Source organism: Phocoena phocoena, chromosome 3 (genome assembly GCF_963924675.1).
Source record: "Phocoena phocoena chromosome 3, mPhoPho1.1, whole genome shotgun sequence".
Lineage (NCBI taxonomy): Eukaryota > Metazoa > Chordata > Mammalia > Artiodactyla > Phocoenidae > Phocoena > Phocoena phocoena.
The window spans coordinates 129,701,441-129,715,163 of NC_089221.1; positions in this window are offsets into that span (position 1 = coordinate 129,701,441).

Genomic DNA, 13,723 nt, shown 5'->3' on the forward strand with positions numbered 1-13,723 from the left:
AAATAAACAATACGGTTGGGCCCTCAAGCAGATTTGGGGAGGTGAGTGCTACTGGAAAGCCTGCTAACGGCACAGAAGTCCAGTGACACCCACACTGGTCTTTCTCCAAAAATTAGAGTATAGCTGCAGGCATCTGCTTGGTACTCATTCAATCCTGGTTGAACATGAATGAATGAATCTGATGTCTGAGGGGTTTTTACAAAAAAATAGCTAAGAAGGTCTTCCTCACTTTACAGACAAGGAAATTCAAGACTTAAAGTATGTAAATATAAGACACGTGGCTGTTGTCTTAGCTTTTAATTCCCAGTTCAATGCCCTTTTCTACCGAGATACCATGGGTGACCTCAAATCTGGAATGCCCCGCCCCCCTGCCAGCCCAAACCAAACCTAAAGTATGAAGAGTGACTTCTCTCCTTGCCTCTCCAAAGCCTCAGCCAAATCTCAGGTCTCTGATCACTCTGACACATGGGCCTAATTAATCACAGTACAGCATTCCTTCTGCCAGACCGCCTACTCTCGCCAACAACTCTGTTCAGTCCTGGGAGGATACAGGGGAAGGGTATGTGTTAACGATCATTCCCAGCCAGAGATCACTGGAAGCCCCACTGTCAGACACAATGTTATGACTTCTGGAAACTTCCTAAACGTATGTCTCTTAGACCTAGTCCATCACATGGGAAGTAAAAAGTCCTACCATTCAGGGGTTAATTGCTCCTTTGTGCATATTGGGAAACTTGAGCAAGGAGAAAATTTCTCAAATACTCTATATATTAAAGACAAAATGATGCTATATCACCAGGGGGACAGTAGACCAAGGGTCAGAAGTCTGAGTAAGTCTAAGGCTGCAGTGAAATAGGCAGTTAAGAGTTTGGGCTGTGGAGACAGTGCTTTGCTTAGTTCAAGTCTCACCAGCTCTGCCACTCACCAGCTTTCGGGCCTTGGACAAGTTACAAGATCTTTCTGAGCTACAGTACTTTCACTTGGTGAAAGAGGAACAATGCTCTTACATATTTCATAGGATCACGTGGTCCACAGGGACCAGAACAACTTGTGCCAAGCATTCATAAGAGTCCTTGTTAAGACAAAGCGCTTGTTGTTAAAAGAAGAAAATGACACTGATGCAAGGGACGTAGCAATGGTTCTGCTCTGACCACTGTCAACCAGGTGACTCTGTGCAAGGCACTGAACCCTCAAAACCTCAGCTCATTTATCTATAAAACAGGAACAATAATATTCCCTAGCTAACAGAGCTTCTGCAAGGACTAAATGACCTAAGGAAAGATAAAGTACTTAGCAAAGATCCTGGCATTTATTAACGGGTCATTAAATGTCACCAGATGAAAACAAATCCAACAGAAGATGTTAAAAGCTGCCTGGCCAAGCTCACACAACTCTTTGGGGGAAAAAAAAAAAAAAAAAAAGACTGTGAATATAAAAATGGCTTTGATATGCTAAACCGCACCACATATTTCACGGGTTGTCAGGATTACTACCCAGCCAAGGAAGCCGGGCTAACGTCTGTTTACTTGGCCTGTGATTTGCAGGTCATTCATGGGAGTTGGATGCTTCAGTGGCCAGGTGCTAAGTGAAGCTGACGATTACTTAACCTGTGATCTATGATTTTTAATTATTGTTCTCAAGTCTCACCTTATATTTGCAAGTGACTCTTAAAAAGCCAAATGGCTGAGCAAAAGCATTTGGGATGGAAACATATTGGCTGAGAGACTCTTCTGTGTGATTTCACTCCCCTGATTAGATTTATGGAGAGAGAAGACACTTGCTGCTGAGCTGAAGGCTGGCCAGTTTACAGACTGGAAATCTAGGCTTTGGAGTTTTAAATCCAACACGGGTGTTTGTACTACATATATGTGTGCACAAGCTCACACCAGGGCTGCGAGGCAGCATGGCATACTAGAGAGCGTATGGGCTCCGATGTCAAACATGACTCCAGATTGCATTATTCAATAGCTTTATGAGTTTAGGCAAGTCATGGGGCCCTTGTGTGCCTCAAATGCTTCACTTAAATAGGAATAATCAAATCTACCTGGGAGGGCCATGGCAAGACTGAAAGATGAACTATTTAGACACCTAGCCATAACTGACAATCAATATATGGCTATAGCTAGATCAACTGAATTTTTAAATGAGCCCTATAATTTTATATGTGACCCTAAGTCATTTACTTGAGTCTCAAATTCACCATTAAGACAATGGGGCAAATCTAACCTACCCTGTGGATTTTTTTAACCAATTTTAACCAGTATTTATGCAGCACCTTCTCTGTAGCAGGTACAGCGGTAATTACAAGGAACACTGATGAACAGTAAAAGCACTGTCCTTTCCCTAAAGGAGCTAAAGTCCAAGGAAAGAGAAGCATTAAATATAGGACAACTACTTAGAATAGATGCGGTAAGAGATGGTCTACAGACTATAAAGGGAGAGCCTCCTTTGGATTGGGAAGTCAGGGAATGACTTTCAAAAGGAGTTAACATTTAAGCTTAGATCTTGACAATGGACAGGAGTAGCAGAGCAAAGAATGGCATGAAGAATGTCAGAAAGACAGTGCAACAAGTACAACAGCCCTGAACAAATAGTCAATGGGGAAACTATCCTCTAGGTCTTGAGGACAAAGTTGCAACAAGACAGATGATTTCAGATTGTGTGTTGCTCACATTAGAGGAAGAATAAGGAAGAAAAGGCATTTAAATGACTGAGCACAAGGCATGGCACAAACGCAACTTTCTATCTATCGAAAACAGAAATCAAGACCCATGCAGCAATGACAATAATTGGGTAAGTGGCAATACATGTCCCCAGGGAAAAATCAGCTCTACCTATTCAAGGCAAAGCATCGTAACCGTTTTTGCAGCTTATTAGGAAGAAAAAAAAAAATCCCCCCAAAAAAAGTTTTCCTAAAAATTTCTGTTTTAAATCTTATGGTTACCAGCGGGAGAAGGAGGGGAAGGATAAATTGCGAGATTGGGGGGCTTCCCTGGTGGCACAGTGGTTGAGAGCCCGCCTGCCGATGCAGGGGACACGGGTCCGTGCCCCGGTCTGGGAAGATCCCACATGCTGCAGAGCGGCTGGGCCCGTGGGCCATGGCTGCTGAGCCTGTACGTCCAGAGCCTGTGCTCCGCAAAGGGAGAGGCTACAACAGTGAGAGGCCGGCGTACCGCAAAAAATAAATAAATAAAAACTAAAAAAAATTGCAAGATTGGGACTGACATATATACATTACTGTATATAAAATAGATAACTAATAAGGACCTACTGTATGGAACAGGGAACTCCACACAATACTCTATAATGACCTATATGGGAAAAGAATCTAAAAGAGTAAATATATGTATATGTATAACCGATTCACTTTGCTGTACAGCAGAAACTAACACAACATTGTAAATCAACTATACTCTAATAAAATTTTTTTTAAAATTCTGTTTTAGAAAAAGAACACATTTGGAATTCATATTAGAATATGAAGAACCTGCTTACCATTCAGTCTTCCCTTAGATTTGACCACCTAGTAAAGGTGGGATTTGGCACTAGGTCTGTGAAGTGGCGAGCTTGGTCTCTCATACCTTCCTCAAGTGAACAATGACAGAGGGTTCACTGTTCTAAAAGGTCCTGCATGTTTCATTAATGGAAGGGTACAAGGACGACTAGGCAGGGCTACATTTGAAAAGATGTTCGGTCTCCATTTGGCAACAGCTAACACGGTCTCTGAGGTTCCCAGAAAGTCAGTGATTCTGAGTGCTGGAGCCAATGGTAGGGAGAACAAAAATAAAACCCAGAGACAAGAAAAGAACTGCCCTTCCTCAGAGACATGGGTGACATGTAGAAAAGTCTTGTCTGGCTAAGCCCATCTCCCATACTGGTGTCCCAAATGGCACCATGGATGACTGGTTCTTTGGTTCAAGGAGAGCTGTCTTGTAAACACCTGGCAATTGACATTAAGCACTCCGCAATCATATAGGGAAAGAGATACTGTTTTTCTTTCTTTAAAATGGGTCAGAACTTGGAATGACCTATTCCAAACGCCCCGCCTTTTTGAGGTCATTAAGACCCAGAGACATGAAGTGAAATGTTCAAGGTTACACATCACGGCAGGGACAGATCCAAGACCAGAACTCAGATTTCCTAACTATGATTTCCTATCCTGGACTTTCTCTCTCTAAATCCACTTTGTGCAAATCATTTTATTTTCCCAAGTTATTTCTCTGCCAGTGGACAATAGGGCAATTAGATAGCAGTACTTCAGGAGCTGGTAGTTGAGACAGAATTAAGGAATAAGAAGGAAGAAAGCACTCAGAATAATTAGAAACTTTCCCTCGAGTTGGCCCCTTCCCAACAGGTTTTGCCAAGCCTCTGGAAATCTCTTCTTTGACATCAATAACCCGTTGATAACAAGTAGAGAGAACAGTTTCATCTCTCACACACTGCCTGGGGCTCAGGATCATCAAGCCTTTAAGTTTTTCTTGCTGGCTGCTGGTTTCTTCCACTGAGATGCATTTCAGAACTCAGCCAGTGCCTCAGAGGATCATTTCCCTCCTCCCTTTTATGAGAGTTATCAAACGTTTTCCCCTGAACCTTTCTGTGCCCTCCCACAGTCTACAAAATGAGGTTCTTTGCTTTGAGACGCAACCTCTAGGACATTCTGTTTCTTGAAAAGTTCATGCAATAAGACTGGCACCCTTTCTTTAAAGACGCTTTTAAGAAGAGACTGAGTCAACTTTTCCTTGGGCCTAAAGTTGTGTGTATATAATGCTAGGCTACCAGCTTGCTACCAACTACTCTTGAACCTGTAGACTTCTTTTTAAATGGCCCAATCTGATACCGAAACATCTCTCCACCTTTCTGATAGGGCGGTGGAGAGACTGAAACAGAAACTGTCTCTTTCGTGAGAGACAACCGTGAGCTTTAGGACACCATATTCTAATCCTGGCTCTGCCAACTCTGGTTGACCTGGTCATCTTGGCTGAGCCCCTTTTCCTCTCTGAGCCTCAGTTTCATTGTCTAGAAAAATATTTTGTTTGACCTTCACAGTGCTGGTTTTTTGCTTTTCTTTAATATTAAAATTTTAAAATTATAATTTTCACATAAATATCCTTACCTCCCCTAAAAACTAGAAGACCTAACCAACTGGATTAATAATACTACACGAAAATCTGTGGATCTCTATAGTGGCTGCCCAGTGTAAAAGGGTGTGTCTACTGTGGTTCAATCCAGTCTCCACTACGTCTCTATGCCTTGATTTGTTTATCTATCTGGATCCAGTAAATCTTGGAGTTTCTGATCCTGGACTTAGGAGTAAGTAGCTACACCTGGCAAAACATCCCCTATTCAGGCAGAGTTTATGCATTCATAAAACATTACTGACTGTATTGGCTGTGTGACTCTTTGTCTAGCATCTCAGATTATAGCAATTTCACAGTAACTCAGTTTTCTATACTATGCTTTTACATTTTAATTAAGGCTGCTGGACTATTTGCACCTAGTATTTTTATTCTATCGGTCCCAGGATGTTTTATTTGCTTCTCACTCGTCAAAACCCTTTGTCCGTAATAATCATGACTTTGATCTTCGTCTGTGTGATCCTTACCTAACATTCCTTTAGGGTTTTTCCTAGCTTTCTCAGGGGTTCTTATAAATTTTAAGTTAAACTTACAGTCTATGAAACTTTTAGGTCTTAAATTAGTACTCAAAATGCATACAATTATTTGATTAGATGTGTAGAAATGCATTCAAGTCTTATGAACAGTCATTTTCTTCATGTCACCTATCATGCCAACAGATAAATTAAGAAGTAGCATTCTGAAAAAACAAAATTACAGACCAATATCACTGATGAATATAGATGCAAAAATCCTCAACAAAATACTAGTAAACAGAATCCAACAACACATTAAAAGGATCATATACCATGTTCAACTGGGATTTAACCTAGGGATACAAGGATTCTTCAATATACATAAATCAATCAATGTGATACACCATATTAACAAATTGACGAAGAAAAACCATATGATCATCTCAATACATGCAGAAATAGCTTTTGACAAAATTCAATACCCATTTATGATAAAAAGTCTCCAGAAAGTGGGCATAGAGGGAACCTACCTCAACATAATAAAGGCCATATGTGACAAACCCACAGCAAACATCATTCTCAAAGGTGAAAAACTGAAACCATTTCCTCTAAGATCAGGAACAAGACAAGGATGTCCATTCACACCACTATTATTCAACATAGTTTTGGAGTCCTAGCCACAGCAATCAGAGAAGAAAAATAAAAGGAATACAAATTGGAAAAGAAGAAGTAAAACTGTCACTGTTTGCAGATGATATGATACTATACATAGAGAATCCTAAAGATGCCACCAGAAAACTACTAGAGCTAATCAATGAATTTGGTAAAGTTGCAGGATACAAAATTAATGCACAGAAATCTCTTGCATTCCTATACACTAAAGATGAAAAATCTGAAAGAGAAATTAAGGAAACACTCCCATTTACCATTGCAACAAAAAGAATAAAATATCTAGGAACAAACCTACCTAGGGAGACAAAGGACCTGTATGCAGAAAACTATAAGAAACTGGTGAAGGAAATTAAAGATGATACAAACAGATGGAGAGATATACCATGTTCTTAGACTGAAAGAATCAATATTGTGAAAATGACTCTACTACCCAAAGCAATCTACTGATTAAATGCAATCCCTACCAAATTACCAATGGCATTTTTTTTTACAGAACTAGAACAAAAAGTCTTAAATTTTGTATGGAGACACAACAGACCCTGAATAGCCAAAGCAGCTTTGAGGGAAAAAACGGAGCTGGAGGAATCAGACTTCCTGACTTCAGACTATACTACAAAGCTACAGTAATCAAGACAATATAGTACTGGCACAAAAACAGAAACATAGATCAGTGGAACAAAATAGAAAGTCCAGAGATAAACCCACGCACCTATGGTCAACTAATCTATGACAAAGGAGGCAAGGAATATACAATGGAGAAAGGACAGTCTCTTCAATAATTGGTGCTGGGAAAACTGGACAGCTACATGTAAAAGAATGAAATTAGAACAGTCCCTAACACCATACACAAAAATAAACTCAAAATGGATTTGAGACCTAAATGTAAGACCGGACACTATAAAACTCTTAGAGGAAAACATAGGAAGAACACTCTTTGACATAAATCACAGCAAGATATGTTTTGATCCACCTCCTAGAGTAATGGCAATAAAAACAAAAATAAACAAATGGGACCTAATGAAACTTTAAAGCTTTTGCACAGCAAAGGAAACCATAAACAAGATGAAAAGACAACCCTCAGAATGGGAGAAAATATTTGCAAATGAATCAACAAAGGATTAATCTCCAAAATATATAAACAGCTCATGCAGCTCAATATTAAAAAAACCAACAACCCAATCCCAAAACGGGCAGAAGACCTAAATAGACATTTCTCCAAAGAAGACATACAGGTGGCCAAGAAGCACATGAAAAGTTGCTCAACATCACTAATTATTAGAGAAATGCAAATCAAAACTACAATGAGGGATCACCTCACACCAGTTAGAATGGGCATCATCAGAAGATCTACAAACAACAAATGCTGGAGAGGATGTGGAGAAAAGGGAACCCCCTTGCACTGTTGGTGGGAATGTAAATTGATACAGCCACTATGGAGAACAGTATGGAGGTGCCTTAAAACACTAAAAATAGAACCACCATATGATCCAGCAATCCCACTACTGGGCATATACCCAGAGAAAACCATAATTGAAAAAGACATATGCACCCCAGTGTTCACTGCAGCACTATTTACAATAGCCAGGACATGGAAGCAACCTAAATGCCCATCGACAGACGAATGGATAAAGAAGATGTGGTACATATATACAGTGGAATATTACTCAGCCGTACGAAGGAACGAAACTGGGTCATTTGTTGAGACATGGATGGATCTAGAGACTGTCATACAGAGTGAAGTAAGTCAGAAAGAGAAAAACAAATATTGTATATTAATGCGTATATGTGGAAGCTGGAAAAATGGTACAGATGAATCGGTTTGCAGGGCAAAAATTGAGACACAGATGTAGAGAATATACATATGGACACCAAGGGGAGAAAGCAGCCGGGGGGTGGGGGTGGGGGTGTGATGAATTGGGAGATTGGGATTGACATGTATACAGTGATGTGTATAAAACTGAGGACTAATAAGGACCTGCTGTATAAAAAAATAAATAAAATAAAATTTAAAAATTAAAAAAGAAGGAGCATTCTGTCTAATCGGTAGAAGCTTGCCCATCAACTTCACCATGAAAAGTGCCAAGCCAAACTTTGGCAATACGAATAGAAGCATTAGGAGAATCGGTGCAGATAGTATTAATTCTGCCTCCATGGTCGAAGAAATTTAATAAGGGGTTGATTCTGGATTCAACTTTATTTTTTTCAAACTTCAAATTTTGTGTTTTTAACCAAACTACAGGATCTGATATACCTAACCACACTATAAATTCATAAAGGCAGAGATATACCTTATTCATATATATTTTTTTAATTGTCACAGTATTTGTGTCACCATGACAGGGGCTCGCCCCTTTGTGGAGGAAGTAGCAGAGTATTTTGGAGAAAGACTATTTCTGTCTCTATACCTCTGTAGCCACAGTTGACAGCATTCACTACTTTTCTAAAGTTTAGCAACAAATGCAAAAATCAACCTACCTACATCAGATTGGCCAGAAAGGCTACTTTTACTCTTCATCGTTATGTATAAGATGCTTCTTGTTGTTGTACGTTTGGGGGCAGTTGTTTGGAGTTTTTGATATTTTAAGTGGTATTCATTTATTATATTGGAGGCTTCAGGCTATGTTAGCAAGAGGTACAATTTTAGAAATCTGAATAAAAATTAAATGCCATTTGCTAAATAAATAATATGTTAAAATATAGATTCTCAATATAAAAGTACTGTTTTCCTTCTAAAAAAAGTGTTAAGTATTTTCAGTCGCCATCAATAACCACTAACACTTATAGAGAGCTTACTATTTTCTAGGATCTGGACTAGACACCTTTTATGCAGTATCTCTTATAATTCTCACAATAATCTTATGATGTTCATATTGTTTTTTCCTCCATTTTGTAGTTGCCGAAACCAACTTTCAGAGAATAAATAAGTTGTCCAAAATGACAGAGTCCATACAAGGCATCTCCAGGACCCACTGCTCCAGTGGCTGGACCTAAACCACCTCCTTATGCTGCTTCTCAAATCAGGGACTTCTACAGCCCTGCCCAAGCCTTGGTTGTTCCTCCTTGGAGTTCTAACTATGTACACTGATAAGCAAAGGTCAATCTGACCACAACTTACCACTTTGCCGATTTATTTCATGCTTATTCCTTTCACTCTGTTGTTGTTCAAGTAGATCTATATTTCCTTGTATATTAGCCATTTCCAAACTCTAGGTGACACTGCCCCTCCTCCATCTCTAGTATATCTTCTCCTCTCCCATCTCAGCTGATTCCAGCACAATCTAATTCTATTCAGTTCATTGAGAGTTATGAACTGTGGCACCAACAATAAAAATCCTTATCCTGAGCTGCGGCGCTATGGTGACGATGTGAACACACGGCCAGTGGTCTGAATTGTATCCATGGAAACCAGCAGCAGTGGTGTGGAGTTTGATTGGTGATGCTCTGGTTCCTGACCTCTGTACTGTTTCTACATGCACCAGCTGGCAGGACCTTCTTGGGCCACATGAATGAGACAGTCAGTGTTGGAATAGAATGGCAATAAGGTTGCTATTCTATGAAGAGGGCAGGCCACACAAATTCAGGCCACAGAAGGTGACAAAAATCGTATTTTCAGATTCTGTCCCTGTGCTACAATCTCTCTGGCATGTCCCTGGTTCCTCTTGTTGCCACCTCTCAATTGGCATCTATATTCATTATCTTGTGTTGTTGACATTTCCCCCATGTGTTCATATCATAGCTCATTTCTTAAATTTAATATGAAGAAATAAAGGAATAATTTCTGTAATGTAAAATTTTTTTAAGGGCTCTTAGAAGTCAATGAAACAATTAGGCAAATTAGAAAACGGGCATAGGTGGTTCAAAGAAAGCCAAATAACATGAAAAGATGCTCAGCCTGAAATGTATTTAAAGAAAAGCAAATTTTAAAAGTGGCCTAGCATTTTCCACCTATCTAACTGATAAAATACCTGAAAAATTTGTAGTGCTCATAATTGGCAAAAGTATGAGATAGTTGGTATACTCTACTACTGAGTGTGTGTGTATATACACTACCCATAGGTAATACTAGTACATTTTTTGCATTTTACTTTATGTATTTCTATCTCAATATAAAATAAATTGGCATGATACACAGAGGACAGTTATACAGTATTTATCAAAATTTTAAATGCACATATTCTTCTGTGGCTACAGTGGCTACAGTGCTGGTGACTTCCTATGACTCTCCTCTTACAAAGACGCTAAATATAAAAAGGAATGCGTAATGAAAAAATTGTTTTCAATAGCTTAAATCTGGAAACGACCTATCAGTTCTTTCATACATAACTAACTAAATATTAAATACTAAATACCAAACTAAATCCCTCCTTGGTGCAGAAATTCCAAAGTAGACGGTATTACAAAAGTTGTGGGAAAACTTGAAAGCAGAGGTGGCTTGTGATCAGCTTTCTATTTGGAATTCCAGAAGGAGACTTCCAAGTTGGGTGGGGCCGAAAAGGAGTGGCTTCAGAAAAATAGAAAGAATGATACTGGAGGTGGAGGACAGCGGGGCTGTTCAGCACTCCTGGTCTTGCTCCATAACCACCTCTGCTCCCAAATGCTGCTCTCCACACTCACGGTGCTCTTGCGGGCATCTGCAGACATGCACAGAGCAGTGAAAACCTGAACCACAAAACAAACATGTTCCCAACATGTCCCGGTGTCAAACAAAAGGACACTCTGCCTTCTCATTTTAGTTCTCATACTGTAAACAAGTATCTCTTTTGTACTCTATTGAGTCTCATGTTTTCCACATTTGTGTGCTTTTAGTTGCTGCTACCCCTGTTTAAAATAGCCCCCTGAGGGCTTCCCTGGTGGCGCAGCGGTTGAGAGTCCGCCTGCCGATGCAGGGGACACGGGTTCGTGCCCCGGTCCGGGAAGATCCCACATGCTGCGGAGCGGCTGGGCCCGTGAGCCATGGCCGCTGAACCTGCCTGTCTGGAGCCTGTGCTCCGCAACGGGAGAGGCCACAGCAATGAGAGGCCCGCGTACCACAAAAAAAAAAAAAAAAAAAAAAAAATAGCCCCAAGTGCACAGCACTGAAGTGCTGTCTAGTGTTCCTATGCACAAGAGGGCTGTGATGTGCCTTCTGCAGACATGAAGTTACATTGCTGTTGGCCATGAATTTAATGTTAATCAATTAACAATGTACATTAAACATGATGTCTCCGAACAGAAACACACATCAAACAAAGTTGTGTATTGTCTAGTTGACGAAAATGTGACCAGAGGCCTGTAGGAACTTAACTCTTTATTTCACTTAGGGGTAATGGTTCTATCACTAAGTCGGTGCTCGTGGCAACTCTGTGGAACATAACTACCCACGGCACAGAAAAGAGCAACAAGTTTCCAAGGAACCTGTAGGAATAGAGAGCATCACTGTGCTGAGAGCCAGTCAGTCCTTTCCGTGGTTTTTTTTTTCACTTTTATAAATGTTTATTTTATTTTTTATACAATTTTTAAAGGTTATACTCCATTTATAGTTATGACAAAATACTGGCTCTATTCCCTGTGTTGTACAGTACATCCTTGAGCCTCTTACACCCAACAGTTTGTACATCCCACTCCCCCACCCCTATGTTGCTCACCCCCACTGGTAACTGCTAGTTTGTTCCCTGTATCTGTCAGTCTGCCTCTTTTTTCTTATATTCACTAGTTTGTTGTATTTTTTAGATTCCACATATAAGTGATATCATACAGTATTTGTCTTTCTCTGACTTATTTCACATGGCATAATGCCTTCTCCTGGCTATATATCTGAAAGGGACAACAACACTGATTCAAAAAAGATATGTGGGGTCTTTATAAGAGTTGAACAGACCCCACTACAGAGGCTTGGTAGGTGCAGGAGGTAAACAGGCAGTCCAGTTCAGGGACTGGATGGAGAACAGGGCCACATTACAGATCGATAGCACCTCCTAGGGTGGAGATGGTCCAAGACAGCAAGAATGTCTGATTGAGTCCTGTGTTTAAAGGAGGGAAGAAGCTCTGCACATGCTGACATTAGAATATGTTCCACATTTGTATTTACAATTTAAATAAGCCACCAATTAGATATACATAAACTATATATTACATATAATGTATATGAAATGAATCTGTAGGTTAAAAATATATCTATACACACCTTTCCTATAAATACATACAATTTTTTTGGAAAGATGCACAGAAAAATATTGTAAAAAATACTTTCGACCATAAGCTTTGTCAAGGCAGGGACTGAATCTGTCTTTTTCCAGTTGTATTCTGTGCCCAGCCTGCTGCCTTGCATATATTACATACTGTTTTAATATTTGTTGAATGAATAGGTCATTGAATAAAAATGAGAAGGGGGTGTGTCAGGAGGATTTTCTTCCTATTTTTACATCTCTGTTGTTTGCATTTGTTAACATGGGCACATGTTACATTCAGAATTTAAAAAACAACCTGAAATGATTATATCCCTGTTTATCCTTCAAAGGCTGCTAAGCCCCTTTCAACGTCACAATTATATTCTCTATTCCCTGGTAACTATTCTATCTCCTCCCACCCCTTTCTCTAATCCATAAAGAGAGACAGAGTGCTTTCTCTAAAACTCATGTTGGTACACTGGGACTAAACTTCAGCTATAGATTATCTGACCAGAGGTATGTATTTGACACTGTCTAAGCTGATCTGATTCTCTCCCTTGTAAATGTGAACTTTCATTTGTTTGAAACATTATACATTAGTGTCTTTGCATAGCCAGAATCATAAATTGTGTATGTGGGAGTTATGGATATCCACTGTGGGCCATGAATAGCAAAGCAAGCCAATCATTTGAGAAAGAAGGATGAGGCAGACAGGCAGAGAGAAGCCTAGAAGCCATGAGATGCAGAGTCTGGATACTCAAGGCTCCTGACATCTTCATATTTTCAGTCTCTTTTTGATGGCCAGTTGTATCACCTCTTAGGTCCTGTAAGACACTTTTTACCTTTGTAACAAAATGAACAATTATTTAGCATGAGCCACTTTGAGCTGGTTTCTGTTAAGTAGCCATTTTAGAACCATGACCCCTACATCTCCCCACTGCCTCAACAATAAACACTAAGCATTACTGTCCATATACAAAGCCATAGAGAAGACCTTTCCAGATTTGGCCCTCACCTACACAGTTCCTTCCTGCAGTGCCATGGGGTACCACTCCACCCTGTTCATTGAGCTCGCACTGACCCAGTGCAGTGTTCATTTCTTTGGAGAAGCTTCGTACGGCCACTGTGGTCACCACTACCACTACTGCCACCACCACTGTATCCGGGTGACAAGCCCAGTGTGCCTCCTTCTATAAAAGGGGCAGTCATTACACTATACTGCATTCATCTTCCACATGTTTGACACTTCTACTCAACTGCAGCTTCCCTGAGGATGGAATCCCCTGCCTTCGCAGCTTTATCATCAGCGTTTAAC